Here is a 13,056-nt window from a genome sequence, read left to right as displayed (position 1 = left end):
GAAATTGTCAACACTTTGCTCAATGGAAGCTCTTTCTATGTCCTTTGGATGTGACTCTGCTCACCCTTTCCACAGCACTTGTTTCCCAGCACAAGGATATGCTTCCGGCTCACTCTGGCCAGATGGAATGGCTTTATCTTCAAGCAACTCTGGGTCTTCCCCATGGAGAATGGTACCTTGTGACCACATCTTTCCCACGTCATTCCAGAAGTGAACACAAGCAAAATGCAGTCTTTGGTGAAGACTAGTTCAAGCGGGTATTCACAGTCCAGTTCTCGCTCTGTAGGTGAACCTCATTTTATTTTTTAAATGAACGATTTTTTTTACTCTGGATTTAGTGGGGTGATTTGCATTTCACACCATCAGCTGTACATTAAACCATTCAAACCGCTCATCATCATCTGCTAACTCCATCCTGCCCCTGATCTCTCTTCTTCCTCTGATGGGTCTCTGCCCTCCCTTTCACCCAACACACTATCTGTCAGTCTCCATCCATTGCTTCATCTTCCCACTCTGGTCCTCCCTCCCTTGGGTATTTTGTGAAAAATCTTGAATATGCACATTTCCATCATAAGCCGTACAGCGTGTTAAGATAAATTTATTGAGAAAAGATGATCTACTTAGTGACACTTGAGATTTCCCCTGAATTCCTTTTTGTCTCAAAACCCACAAGAAATGAGCCGTCAAATGACCCTTTCTTAGAGACAGCTAATGGAGCCTTGGTGATGTAGTGGTTTACGCATTGGGATGCTAACCCCAAGGTCTACAGTTCCAAACCAGTCATTGCTCTGCTAGGGAAAAGGGAGGCTTTCTGTTCTCATAAAGATTTATGGAAACCCTGAGAGGCCAGTTCTGTTCTGCCCTATAGGGGACTGTGAGTCAAAATGAATTTGATGGCAGCAAGGTTTGTTTTGTGCTTTGACAATCAACGTGCCTCTTCATGATAGCTACCGCCCTTCCCTTCTGTTTGCTTTTTCCCAATTTGAAGGCATCGATATTTTAAAAGGGCCCAGCTCTAATTCCCATAGAAAAACATCTCTCAGCTACTTTTCCTTTTCTTCTTTCATTTTTCCCCTTTGTTTTAGATTTTGTAAATTCATTAAAATTATATTCATTCACAAGCTTTCCTTATGATATAAACTATTCCCTCACATTTGCATGTAGCATATTATGCTATTTATTATTCTACTGTGTGTCATCCCAAGCGATTCTCACAGGAAGTTCCTTTGAGGGGGCAAGATAAAGGAGAAGAGATGACACCGCTCTTGGAATTCCTTGTGATCAGCAGACAACAGTGCATGGAAACACACACCACGGAGTCTGGTCCCAAAGCTCCCTTTGAATAATGTGTCAAAATGCAACTTTATTATGTTAATTGCAAGCATCTTTTAATTTTTGAACTCTCCTTTTGACAAGAACCCTTAGTGTAATATCCAAAAGTTCAGAGGATTGGAAAAATATCCATCCCAATTCCCATGATAAATTGAGACTTCTAAACACTAATTTACAATGGGAAGGAACATTAAAAATATTCTAAAGAATTGTTGAATCAATTTGCATTTCATTAATTCAATGAATTCTGTCGATAGATTTATATTTTCTGTCTGTAAAATTCTAACTCACATAAACCCTAAAATGATTTAACTGACAAATTTAGGCCCTTATCCCATTTAAATAAAACTTTAATTTTAGCATGCAAATTCTTACCAGAAACTAGTATATGCTGTGTCTCAAATTCCCAATTTTGTATTAATAGTCATCGTAGTCATTTTCGTGGGGAAAAAACATAATGTTCTTCTGAGCCAATTAAGGGAAAACATTAAACATCTCAGTTTCATTGTACATGATGTACTCATAACCACATTTTAAGGTTTGAAAGGCATTTAATATAAAATTTCAAAATAAAAAACAAACATTAAAAAAACCCAAAGACCCAGTAGCCAAAGTAGCGGGCTGGAGTTTGGCAAAGGGAAGGTATACTTTTCCCCCAGTCCTGCTTAGAATCGGGATTTTTGCAGTTAGAAGCCTTAAAATAGATGTTTGAAAAAATAAAGACCTTTTAGCCTTGAATTAGTTAATCGTCTTACCTCTTTCTTGGCTTCTGGCCTGCTCTTATCAGTCCATTAGTTAAATTTCTTTCTAAATGTAAGACTGCTTTTAAAAATGGCGAGTATCTACATGTGACCTCCTCCCTGGGGGATGGACAACAGAAAAGTGGGTGAAGGGAGACATCAGACAGGGCAAGATATGACAAAATAATAACATAAATTATCAAGGCTTCATGATGGAAGGGGGCAGGGAGGGAGGGAGGGGTAAAAAAGAGGACCTGATGCCAGGGGCTTAAGTGGAGAGCAAATGTTTTGAGAATGATGAGGGCAATGAATGTACAAATGTGCTTTACACAATTGATGTATGTATGGATTGTGAAAAGAGTTGTATGATCCCCTAATAAAATGATTTAAAAAATGGACAGTATTATACTTTTAATAGGTTCATTCCTTCAATTTTAGTTTCACACAAATGGTTCCCAGTTATTATGTCTTTTTAAGTAGAAACACATACATTTAAGTAAAGATGGTAGACACAGATCTTTATATTGTTACCAATAGATTGTCTTGTCGTGTGTGTGTGTGTGTGTGTGTGTGTGTGTGTGTGTGTGTGTACGCGCACGCATGGGCGCGCGCGTTTAACTGTGTGTTTGGAAAGATCTGTGCAGAGCATTTTTGGTTCACCATTTCATAGCTGTTCTGCCCTGTTCTCTCTACTTTCCCCTCAGAAACTGAAGGGCCAGCCCAGCTCTCATGGGTCTGTGTCTTCTCCTCATTCGGGGACAGCAGAGGGTGAAGAAAAGGAGGATGGACAGTGAGATTGCTTGGATCTCTCCCTTCTGAGCCCTCGAGACGTAATGTCCCTTGAGGCCTTTGTTCCATCAGGCCTTCCTTGTTCTGCCAACTGTTCCTTCTAGTGGCTTCGCCATTCCTGCTTGGGTTCCAGCACTCTCCCGACTGTTCCCCATATACTGTGACCCCTTTTAAACTAAAACCTCAAAAACCGTTGTCATCCAGTCAATTGCAACTCATAGCCACTCTACAGGATGAAGAAGTGCTGTCCCATAGGGCGGCTGAGATTGTAATCTGTGTGGAAGAAGACTGCAGCATCTTTCCCTCTGGGAACACCTGACTTTTCTGATGCAAGCTATGAGCTTTGACCAATGTGCCTCCAGGAAGCCTTTGTCTTCCTCTGTGAGCACCACCTTTATTAACCTCTCTTGAAGTGGACGAAGATCACTGTAGCACCTCTTCTGTGAGTGGGTCTGCTCCAGGGCCCTTTCTAGGGCCCTTTCCAAAGGTTCAGTTTTGAGACCAGAACTCTCTGAATGCCATTTTTAAATTTAATAAATGATGTTAGCATGAATCACAACACTTCCGAATTCTCTTTGGAGTCAAGAAATCCTTAATATGTAAAAGATCACTTCAGATGTTAATTACACGTATTTTAATTTGGGCTTGACTCAATGCTTCTTGATTAGGACACATTCTTTCAGATACAAGTGATTCCTTCACCCTCTGGTCTTAATCAATGTAGGCGTATTTAAAGGAACATTTCTCTATTTTTAGGAGCCCTGGCAGCACAGTAGTTGAAGCAATGGGCGGATAACTAAAAGGTTGGTGAGGCAAACCCGCCAGCCTCTCCCAGGGAGAAAGATGTGATAGAAAGATTTACAGCCTAGGAAAGTATGGGACATGCCAACTCTGTCCGACAAGGTCACTATGAGTCAGAATCAACTCCATGACAGTGGTTTGACTTTCTCTGTTATCGGCTATTTCTGAGTTCTTAAAGATCAATGTCTTACAGAATTAATGAAAATAAAGTGGACTTTCCCTTGGGAAGGTTCATCAGCTTATTTAATAACGGTGGCATGGTCTCCTGTTGAATGAGCCCTGGTGGTGCAGTGGGTTAAGCTTTGGGCTGCTCATTTAAGATCAGCAGTGCACACACATCAGCTGCTCTGCAGGAGAAAGATAGGACAACTGCTTCAGTACAGATTCACTGCCTTGGAAACCAATGGAGGAGTCCCACTCTCCCTGCTGGGTCACTGTGGTTTGGAGTGGATGGTACTGGGTTTAGGTCCATGCCTTGTTTTATTCAGTGACTCTCAAAGAATTTGAAATTGTTCTTTCCATGATATGGCCATCTTTAGTTCAGGAACGTTCATTTTAAGACCTTTACTTATGCTGAGGCAATCTGTTAGTAGGATTTCTGGCATCAGACGATGGGAACTGGGTGTGGCTACTGTAAGCAGTTTCTGGGTCGTGTAAGTTAAAAACAAAAACCCCACTGCCATCAAGTCGATGTCAACTTAGAGCAACCCTGTAAGCCCGGGTCTAACTGCCCCTATGGGTTTCTTTGTGGGATTTCAAAGCTGAGCCTTTCTTTTAAAGAACTGGCTGGTGGGTTGAGAACTGCAGCCCCTGTGGTTAGCAGCCCACCCCAGGAGCACTGTGCCCGCAGGGCTAGCAGAGGCGCAGTGGGGGAGTCATCACTCAGTCCTGTGAAAAGGCCTCCAGTCATGCCTTTGCTTGGTGGAAAAGGGCTCACTCCCAACATTGCTTTGTGTCCGTGTGTAAATCTGGGATTCCATGAACTGTGCTTTATACTTTAATTTTCAGAAATTCCTTTTCTTATTTGCTTTCCTGTTGATTTCCTATCGATAGTAGGATAATAGAGGTATGCGACCTGCATGACTTCTGAGATGTGAGTGTTGGGTTTTGTTTGTTTTTTTTTGCATGTAAGTTACGATGGCTTTTTATTTATCCCTTAAAATTATGGGCTCATATTTCTTATTGGACTCTAAGATTGTTCTTTAATCATCTACCCTGTCTGTAAACTTAGTGCTACACAACCACAATGTTCTTTGAATGGTTTTCCCCAAGGGAAGTGCTAGTTTTCATATGTTGAAATTGAGTAATTACTAAAGATATCACTTCTGCTAGCAACAATGCCCCCCAGTTAGGACAACAGATTATCACTATGAAGGAAAAGGTTAACAGTTGAACTTTAATCCCCTTTTCTCTCCTGGGGAAGAAGGATGCAGGGACGGAAACCAAGATGACCTTGTCTGACCCCCAATATCATGTGGACAGTGTTTTCTGATAGAGACACTGATGGTATTTATTAGCAGAAAAGCAGTCCTCATCTTTGAAATACTTTTAGGCATCTAACCTAGTTGATCCACAGGAATGTTTAAAATTTAACAGGGCATGCCTTCCTAGAAAATGTCATCTCTCTTTCAACTAATGGGCCATACATTGGAAATGTGTTGTCACCAGAATGAATGCTTGTGTGAAAATAATGCCCTATATGTACATCCCAGGACCCACAAGCCAAATGGAACCACCATACATCCAACTCCAGGAAGAAAAGAGCCAGTAAACTGCAGCGGGAGTTTAAGAGTTCCCATTGTTCTTTCCTTGAGTCACCAGCATGCTTTGGTTTACTTGTAGTTTCTCTGAGATAATTAGATCTTTTGTCCTAATTTGCACATAATATCTCAATACTGACCCACCTTATATAGCATCTATTCTATTCTCCAATCAATAAATAGAACATTCATTCTAAAACAGAGCTTCTTGTTCAAAGGAATCTTCAAAAGGAGCCAGGGATAAGTCAACAAAGGGAGCTGAAACTAAATAATTTCAATAGGAACCAGGAAAAAATATATATACTATAATTTTTGTATAAAAGGAATGTATCCTGATTGACTGTCACACATTTCTTTTATTCCAGAACATATGAGTCAAATACTAGGCCACATAATCAATTTACGTTATAGGTGCTATCTCACAGGATGAGATCTCTAGGACTATGAGGAAAATCTAAATATATTGCTACAAGATTTTAGAAACCTTTATTAAACAAAAATATCAAAATGTGAAGCCAGTCATTTCCACATCTGCTTCAGCTAGCGCCTAGGTCAACGCCCAACTGAAAGCTACGCTTCCCACCGTTCCACAAAGAATTCTGGAACCCAAAATCACAGTTTGGGTATCCTTAAGGGACTCAAATACTGTTCCTTTAAAATGTTCTTTAGATTTGGGGGACAAAAATAATTCTAAAGGGGCAAGACCAGGGATCTGAGGTGAATGGGGTCAGATTCCCCACCCCTCACACCTGCCAGGCCAACCCTGGCTACCCTCAAAGCAGGAGCAGGCACATGACTGTGATGAGAAAAAGTATCCTGGACACAACTTTCCTGGCCATTTTTTTACCAGTTCCCTTTCCAGTTTTCTCAACACAACTCAGTAGTCAGTCCCACTGATGGTCCAGTGCCCTTCAAGGAACTTCATGCAGATTACCCCATTGTACCTCTGAACAGTCTTCGTCACGTTCCCAGCCGACCTCTCTGCACTAATTAGGCTTGCTCAGCAGATCCCCTTGGTGCTACTGTTTTAATGGACATATTTTATGAAGACTCCCTCCAGAGACTCAGACAAGTGTATCAATGAGAGAACTTGTCTGTACCCACCCACTGGTCACAGAATCATGGTTCAGCATGTTTTGTTTGGAATAGACTCATACATGTATGGGTTTGAACCCTAATAGCATTTTTGTTTGTTTGTTTTACTTTTGTTTGTACACAGTATAGGCATTTTTTATGTTTGTTTTATGAACACAACAACAACAAGCAAACAGACTAAAAACTGTGAAATGTTCCTGACAAGAGTCCTCAATTCATGTTTCCCCTTCCAGAGGGAGCCTTAAAGGATATCTCTGACCTAAGAATCCACCCAGTCCAGTTTCTCTAAACTAAGAGAAAATTTCCTTTGGATTAGTGAAGTATTATTTTACTGAATACAAAACAAAACAAAAACAAGATTTTCCATTTTACCCTGGTTCCCCCTGCCTTCTGTGTGAAGAGTACTTTGGGCCATGACACAGGTGGCACATGTCCCTTCAGGGGACCCTCTTGGCCTATGTGTGGAAGCACGGCACTGTTCTTTCCTATAGCTGAGTTGCTATCCCTTTGGAGTCATGGAACTGTTTCCTCATTTTTAAAATGAAAGAGTTGGACGGGCTCATCCTTTTCTGGCAGAAATAACATTCCATGGCCCTATGATTCTGGGATTCATTAGAACACCTCCTTTCCCAAGAAACGGATGAGTCTAATCAAAATTTGCTTGTGATGAGACCGGTAACTTTTATTCTCAAGTTTGATTCTCAAATAGTTGTGTATCAGTTTTCCTTCTAGACTCTCACCGAAACTATCTAGGTCTCACAGAGCTGTTAGCTGATCTTCCAGAAGACTGTAAGTCATGGCTTCCTCCAGAACCAAACATTTGTTACGAGGCGAGGAGAAAACACTTCAAATGACAAGTGATCGAAGATGAGCGATGATTCTGTAGGAAATGATGAGTGGTCCCTGTAGAAGCATAGCTGATCTTATCTGCTCACCCTGCTGAGCTCAGAGGCAGGCCACGACTCCCGAGGGTTCCACTCTCTCCACACCCTTGCCAGCGTGGGTTGTTCTCTAGTTTTTTAAACTTTGCTATCTACATCAGTGGGACCTCCTGTGGTCATCATGTGGAAACGTGGTCACCAAGAGTAAGAGGTTCGGTTATGAGTAGTCTTCTGTAGAGGAGCCCTGGTGGCACAGAAGTTTAGGTCACAGGTTACTAAAGGAAAGGTCAGTGGTTCATACCTACCAGTGGTTTTACAGGAGAAAATTATAGGGCAATCCACTTTCAGAAAGAGTATTGCATAGGAAACCCTCTGGGGCAGCTCTACTCTGTCCTCCAAGGTCATTGACTTGGTGGCTCACAACAACCACTATAAGAGCAACCATCTTTTCAAGGCATCTGTATCTGGCAGTAGGCACTCTGGTGGCATATTGGGCTACACACCAAGTCACTAACCAAAAAGGTCGGTGTTTTCAACTCACCAGTTGCTCTGCTGGAGCAAGACGAGGGCATTTGTTTCCAAAAAGGCTTACAGTCTTGTCAACGCAAACAGGTTACTTCTATTCTTTCCTACGTGATCGCTATGATTTCGAGTTGACACGAAGGCAGTGAGTTTGGTATTTGGCAATAGGTTGTCAGTTTGTGGATCATTGCATATAATAACTTAAAGTAGATTGATGCATCATTTCTTGAAATTGATATATTTTATTTCAGTAGAGATAGCTCTCACTAAGTGCTGTGCCAGAGGAGGCTTCGAAATGTTCATGGAATAGTAGAATGAAGAGATGATGAAAATAAAATGTCTATGACCTTTTGGAGGTCCCCATGTCCTCACTTATTTTCAAAATTGAAACCATTGTTTGGTTAGATGTTGGCTTTGTAAACTTTTTTCTGTAAAAGTTCAGATAGTAAATATTTAAGGCTTTGTGGTAAATATCTTAGACTTTACGGTCTCTGTTTCTACTACTCAAATCGGCAGTTGTGCTATAAAAGCAGTCTTAAACAACACCTGGACTGTGAAGAAGGAAGACTGAAGAAAAATTGATGCTTTGGAATTGTGGAGTTGGCAAAATGTACTATATATACCAGGGACTTCTGGTAGAAGAAACCAATCCTTTTTGGAAGAAATATAGCCAAAATTCTCCTTTGAAGCTAAGGTAGCAAGACTTCATCTCACATACATTGGACAGGTTGTCAAGAAGAACCAGTCCCCACAGGACATCATTAGAATAGTAGAGTCAGTAAAAAAAAAAAAGGCGATGCTCCTCAACTAGATGGATTGACACAGTGGCTGCGACCATAGGCTGCAGCATAGAAAGGACTGTGATGGAGGTTCAGGGCCAAGCAGTGCTTGGTTCTGTTGTATGAGGCATGCATATGAGTCAGAATGGACTAGAGGGCGCCCAACCGCTACCCAGCAAAGACAACACGGACATGTAGAGCCATGACGGGGTTCCAATCAGAGTTTACATACAAAACAGACGGTGGGCTAGATTTGGCCCTGGGGACATAGATTGACAAAACTAGGCTCTAATTTAGAAAGCATCTTGGAAGGCTTTGGAATTTGAGTTCTTTCATATTGGCACATTGACATAATATCTATCATACTAAGAACTCAATATATTTTTATCATTCATTACTTTAATTTGGTCTGCTTTCAAATAGTTATAAAGCAGTAATAAGTGTTGGCCTCTGATGAAATAAGTGTGTGAAAATCTTAGTTGAGTCAATCTTGGACTTACTTACTCCACTGATACACACTTAAGATATTTAAGAACATCTAGTTTGCAAAGCCTGGGTAAGTAAGTCTCCTGAAAATCAAGCCTGGCCCAGCAGGGTGAGCAGATAAGATAAGCTATGCTTCTAACGGGACCACTCATCATTTCCTGTAGAATCACCTCTCAACATCGATCACTTGTTGTCTCGAAGGCTTTCCTGTTTCAACGCTCCTCACCTCCTAACAAATGTTTGCTTCTGAAGGAAGCAATGACTTACCGCCTTCCAGAAGATCTGTTAAACGGCTCTGTGAGACCTAGATGGCTTCCGTGGAAGCCAAGAAGGATATTTAACGTGCAACTCTTTGAGAACCCAATTTGAGAACAAAAGTTTCCTTTCTTATCAAATTCAAATTTTGGTTGGACCAAAGGAAACATGTTCCTTTTGTTTCAGAATGGAGTATTTAACTGAATCACAGAATCATGATTACAGAACTTTATAGGAGCTAGTCTAGCTCCTTCATTTTTAAAAGGAGGAAGCTGTTGCTGGAATCCAAATATGAATCACAGAATCATGATTATGGAATTTTATAGGAGCTAGTCCAGCTCCTTCATTTTTAAAAGGAGGAAGCTGTTGCTGGAATCCAAATATATAGCAACCATCCAGAGAAAAGAAAATGTCTGTTGCTTCTGCGTCTCAAGCATAAGCAAAGATGGTCCTCAGAGAGCAAACGTGCCAGCTATGTCATAACCCAAGTTGCACTGAAAATCATTTTTTTAATAAAAGGATATTTCACTTATTGGGATAAAATTTTTTGACAGTATAAAGAAACTAAAGTTGGCTGATTCTCAGGCTAGAGACAGTTTCTGTATATGCAGATTTTAGGAATGAATTATTTAATCAACTCTCTTAAAAAGGAATAATGCAACATTTTCATTATGAGAAATTAACTTGAGATGAAAGAAAGAACTTCAGCTCTTGTAAGTTTACAGCATGTTGCGCTATTTACTTGTTTTGTACTTAAATTCCTAGCTTCCGGGCAGTGAGGGGAGCAAGGCAGCCACAGAGCACACAGTAAAGGGCAGGTGGGGTGAGGGTGGGGGAGCAGAGGACAGCAAAGAAGCAGAGTGTGGGGCTCAGCCTCAAGTCCCAGGGAGACAGAAAGTCTTGGAAAGCACAAGGGGGCTTCACAAAGTTCCTGGAAAGAAAGCATTGCAAGATACAGGAGATTTCCTCTGAACTTCTTGAAGCCCTTCATATGGCTGGATCTCACAGTCAGCAGATGGAACCTGTTCATTGATCCGAAAAGATTGATACCTACAATTGGTCATTTTCCTGACAGCATTTCACACACAAGACAGGATGCATTAAAAACAGTACACAAAATCAAATAGCCCACATAGCGATCTAGGAAAACTAGAGAACCTTAAAAGTGACATGGTTAGAGAGAGGATGATGGGAAAACTAACCCAGGAAGTCAAAGATGTAGTAAGGAATCACCAGCACTGCTCTTCATTAAAAGATGCTGCACCTGAGTTTTGAGTTTTGCTTCATTTTCTCTCTTCGGAGGCCTCCTTCAGGAACCCTGAAGGGAGGGGAGGTAGTGGGAGGAGTGGTTTTATGTTGGGTTGCTAACTGCAAGGTCAGAAGTTCAAAGCCACCAGCTTCTCTGAGAGAGTGAGACAAGGCTTTCTACTCCCATGAAGAGTTAGTTTCAGAAACTCACAGGGGTTGTTCTACCCTGACCGGGGTGGTGTTGGGGGTGGCTGGGTGGGGTGGTTGAATTGGTATCAATACGATGGCAGTGAGTTGGGTTTGGCGGCTGCCATCAAGCCAAGCTGAGCTTGGCTTTTCTTTTATGATGGCCTCCAAATTTCAGAAAGTGGTCAAAGAATTTCCATGATCCTGATCTGGCCATTCAAAAGCATATGTCACCAAGGAGGATGCTTTCTAAGGGATCAATAAAGAGGTGGAGCGGAAGAGCAGAGCTGGCGCAAAGTAACGGGCTTCCTGCAACGTGAAGTTACATTCCTCTTTGAAGGGGCTCTGAAACAAACCTTCTCTAAAATTCCGTGTGGGACAGCCAGCCCTCTTTGATGAATTTTTCTGCCAAGTTTACATCTTTTCAGAAATACTGATTTCTGTACTTAAAGGAAGATCTGAATAAAAGCCATCGATTTGGTGTTCATTACACTGTCAAATAACGCTCTCATCCACATCATAAAATGCACAGTCTTCCAATTCTGGTAATTATTTATGGTAATCATAGTCATTAGGATTGAAATTGATGGGGAAAATACACACAGAAGATAACATCCAAACATCTTAATAGTGTGGGTTAAACATTAACTAAAGTTAATAAGAACATGAAAAGATGTGTGCTACCGGTGTGAGTCGATGACAGGGACATTTCAATTATCTCCAAGAAAGTCCAGACCTGTTCTTGCAAACCCGTGCAGTGCACGTCAAAAGGCAGGAAGAGGACACCGTCTTTCCATGGTGCATTTTCAGTCAGCCATGAAGGGCCATCATCACCACACTTCAAGAAGCCCCAGAGGCTTCCATTAACAGGGTAGCAAGGGTGAGCTTCATTAGATAGTGTCAGCAAAGCAGAGTCCGCCAGAGCCCAGAAGTCATGCATAGCCACTCAGCCCTGCAGTCACTCACATTTCTCATTGTGCGTTTGACACAGAGCCATAGGTTGATGTTTGTGATTTTTCAAAGATTTTACATTTCCAGATCAGTTTTCTAGCTTCTCTTAAATGTCATGAAACTCCTTAAAATTTTTACCAACGTTAAGATCAACTGTAATTATCACTACATTTCAGTTATGAAAGTTTTGCTGGCCTTAATTTTAAGATGGTGGATATATTTATTTTTATACTTTTTTTGTTGTTGTTATTGTTGCTGATGTTTTTTTGCTCAATTTTCCTAAAAGCCTTCCATGATGAGAATGTGTCAGGGCCCATATATTGAAATTAACTGTAGGGGAGGTGCCAGTGAAGAAATCTTTACATTTTCATTACTTTGTATTATGAGTCCTCTTTTGAAGTCAGACTGCACTGCTCTGGTTAAAAACAGAGATTCTAATTATACAGTTACATGGGAATGAGATTTATTATGGCTGCACATTTATTAGGCTGAATTCTATTTACTGTTAGCTTATTTGTTTCTAAGACCATTTTGTTGGGGGCTCTTACAGCTCTTATAAAAATCCATACATCAATTATATCAAGCATATTTGTACATATGTTGCCATCATTATTTTTTTAAATCATTTTTATTGTCCTCTGAGGTAAATTCTTCTGGGAGGAAGGGTGGAAGTCCATGTAGTTGTGATTGGGGCCAGCCCCTCCGACATCTCTATTGGTTTCCTGCTTCATGCCAGTATGTTACATGCACATCTTGGAGCATTGGGTTGAAGTCAGAGGACAACACTGAAGCTATAGCTCAGGGAGAGAGACATGTTTGATCAGAGCACACGGGAGCAAATGAAGTGAGGGAAAGAGAGAGTGGAGCACATCCTGGTCCACCAAGCCTTGAGGATGATATATCTGCTCAGAGCAGGCAGCAGAGAGAGGACCATATGGCCAGCCCCACTATAAGACACAACATCCCTCCCTGACCCATAACCCTACAGGGGACAACACTGGAGACACAGTATGGGAATTGCACCCCATCTGACCCCACCACACCAAGATAAAACACTAAGTGAGTGCAACAGAACAGCGAAGGGAGCAGAGCAAGGAAGTCCCCAGGTAGTACCAAAAATAGACTTTGGGGTCAGGGCATGGCACCCCATCAGACTCAACTGGAAAACACTCCTAAAGGTCAACAAATAGACCTTGAACTATTTACAGGCTTTTCCCATTATTTTTGTCAT

This window comes from Echinops telfairi, unplaced genomic scaffold, assembly GCF_000313985.2.
Source record: "Echinops telfairi isolate 266 unplaced genomic scaffold, ASM31398v2 ScPeMD7_7400;HRSCAF=8409, whole genome shotgun sequence".
In the NCBI taxonomy this organism is placed as follows: Eukaryota; Metazoa; Chordata; class Mammalia; order Afrosoricida; family Tenrecidae; genus Echinops; species Echinops telfairi.
Note: the sequence above shows the minus strand (reverse complement) of the source record.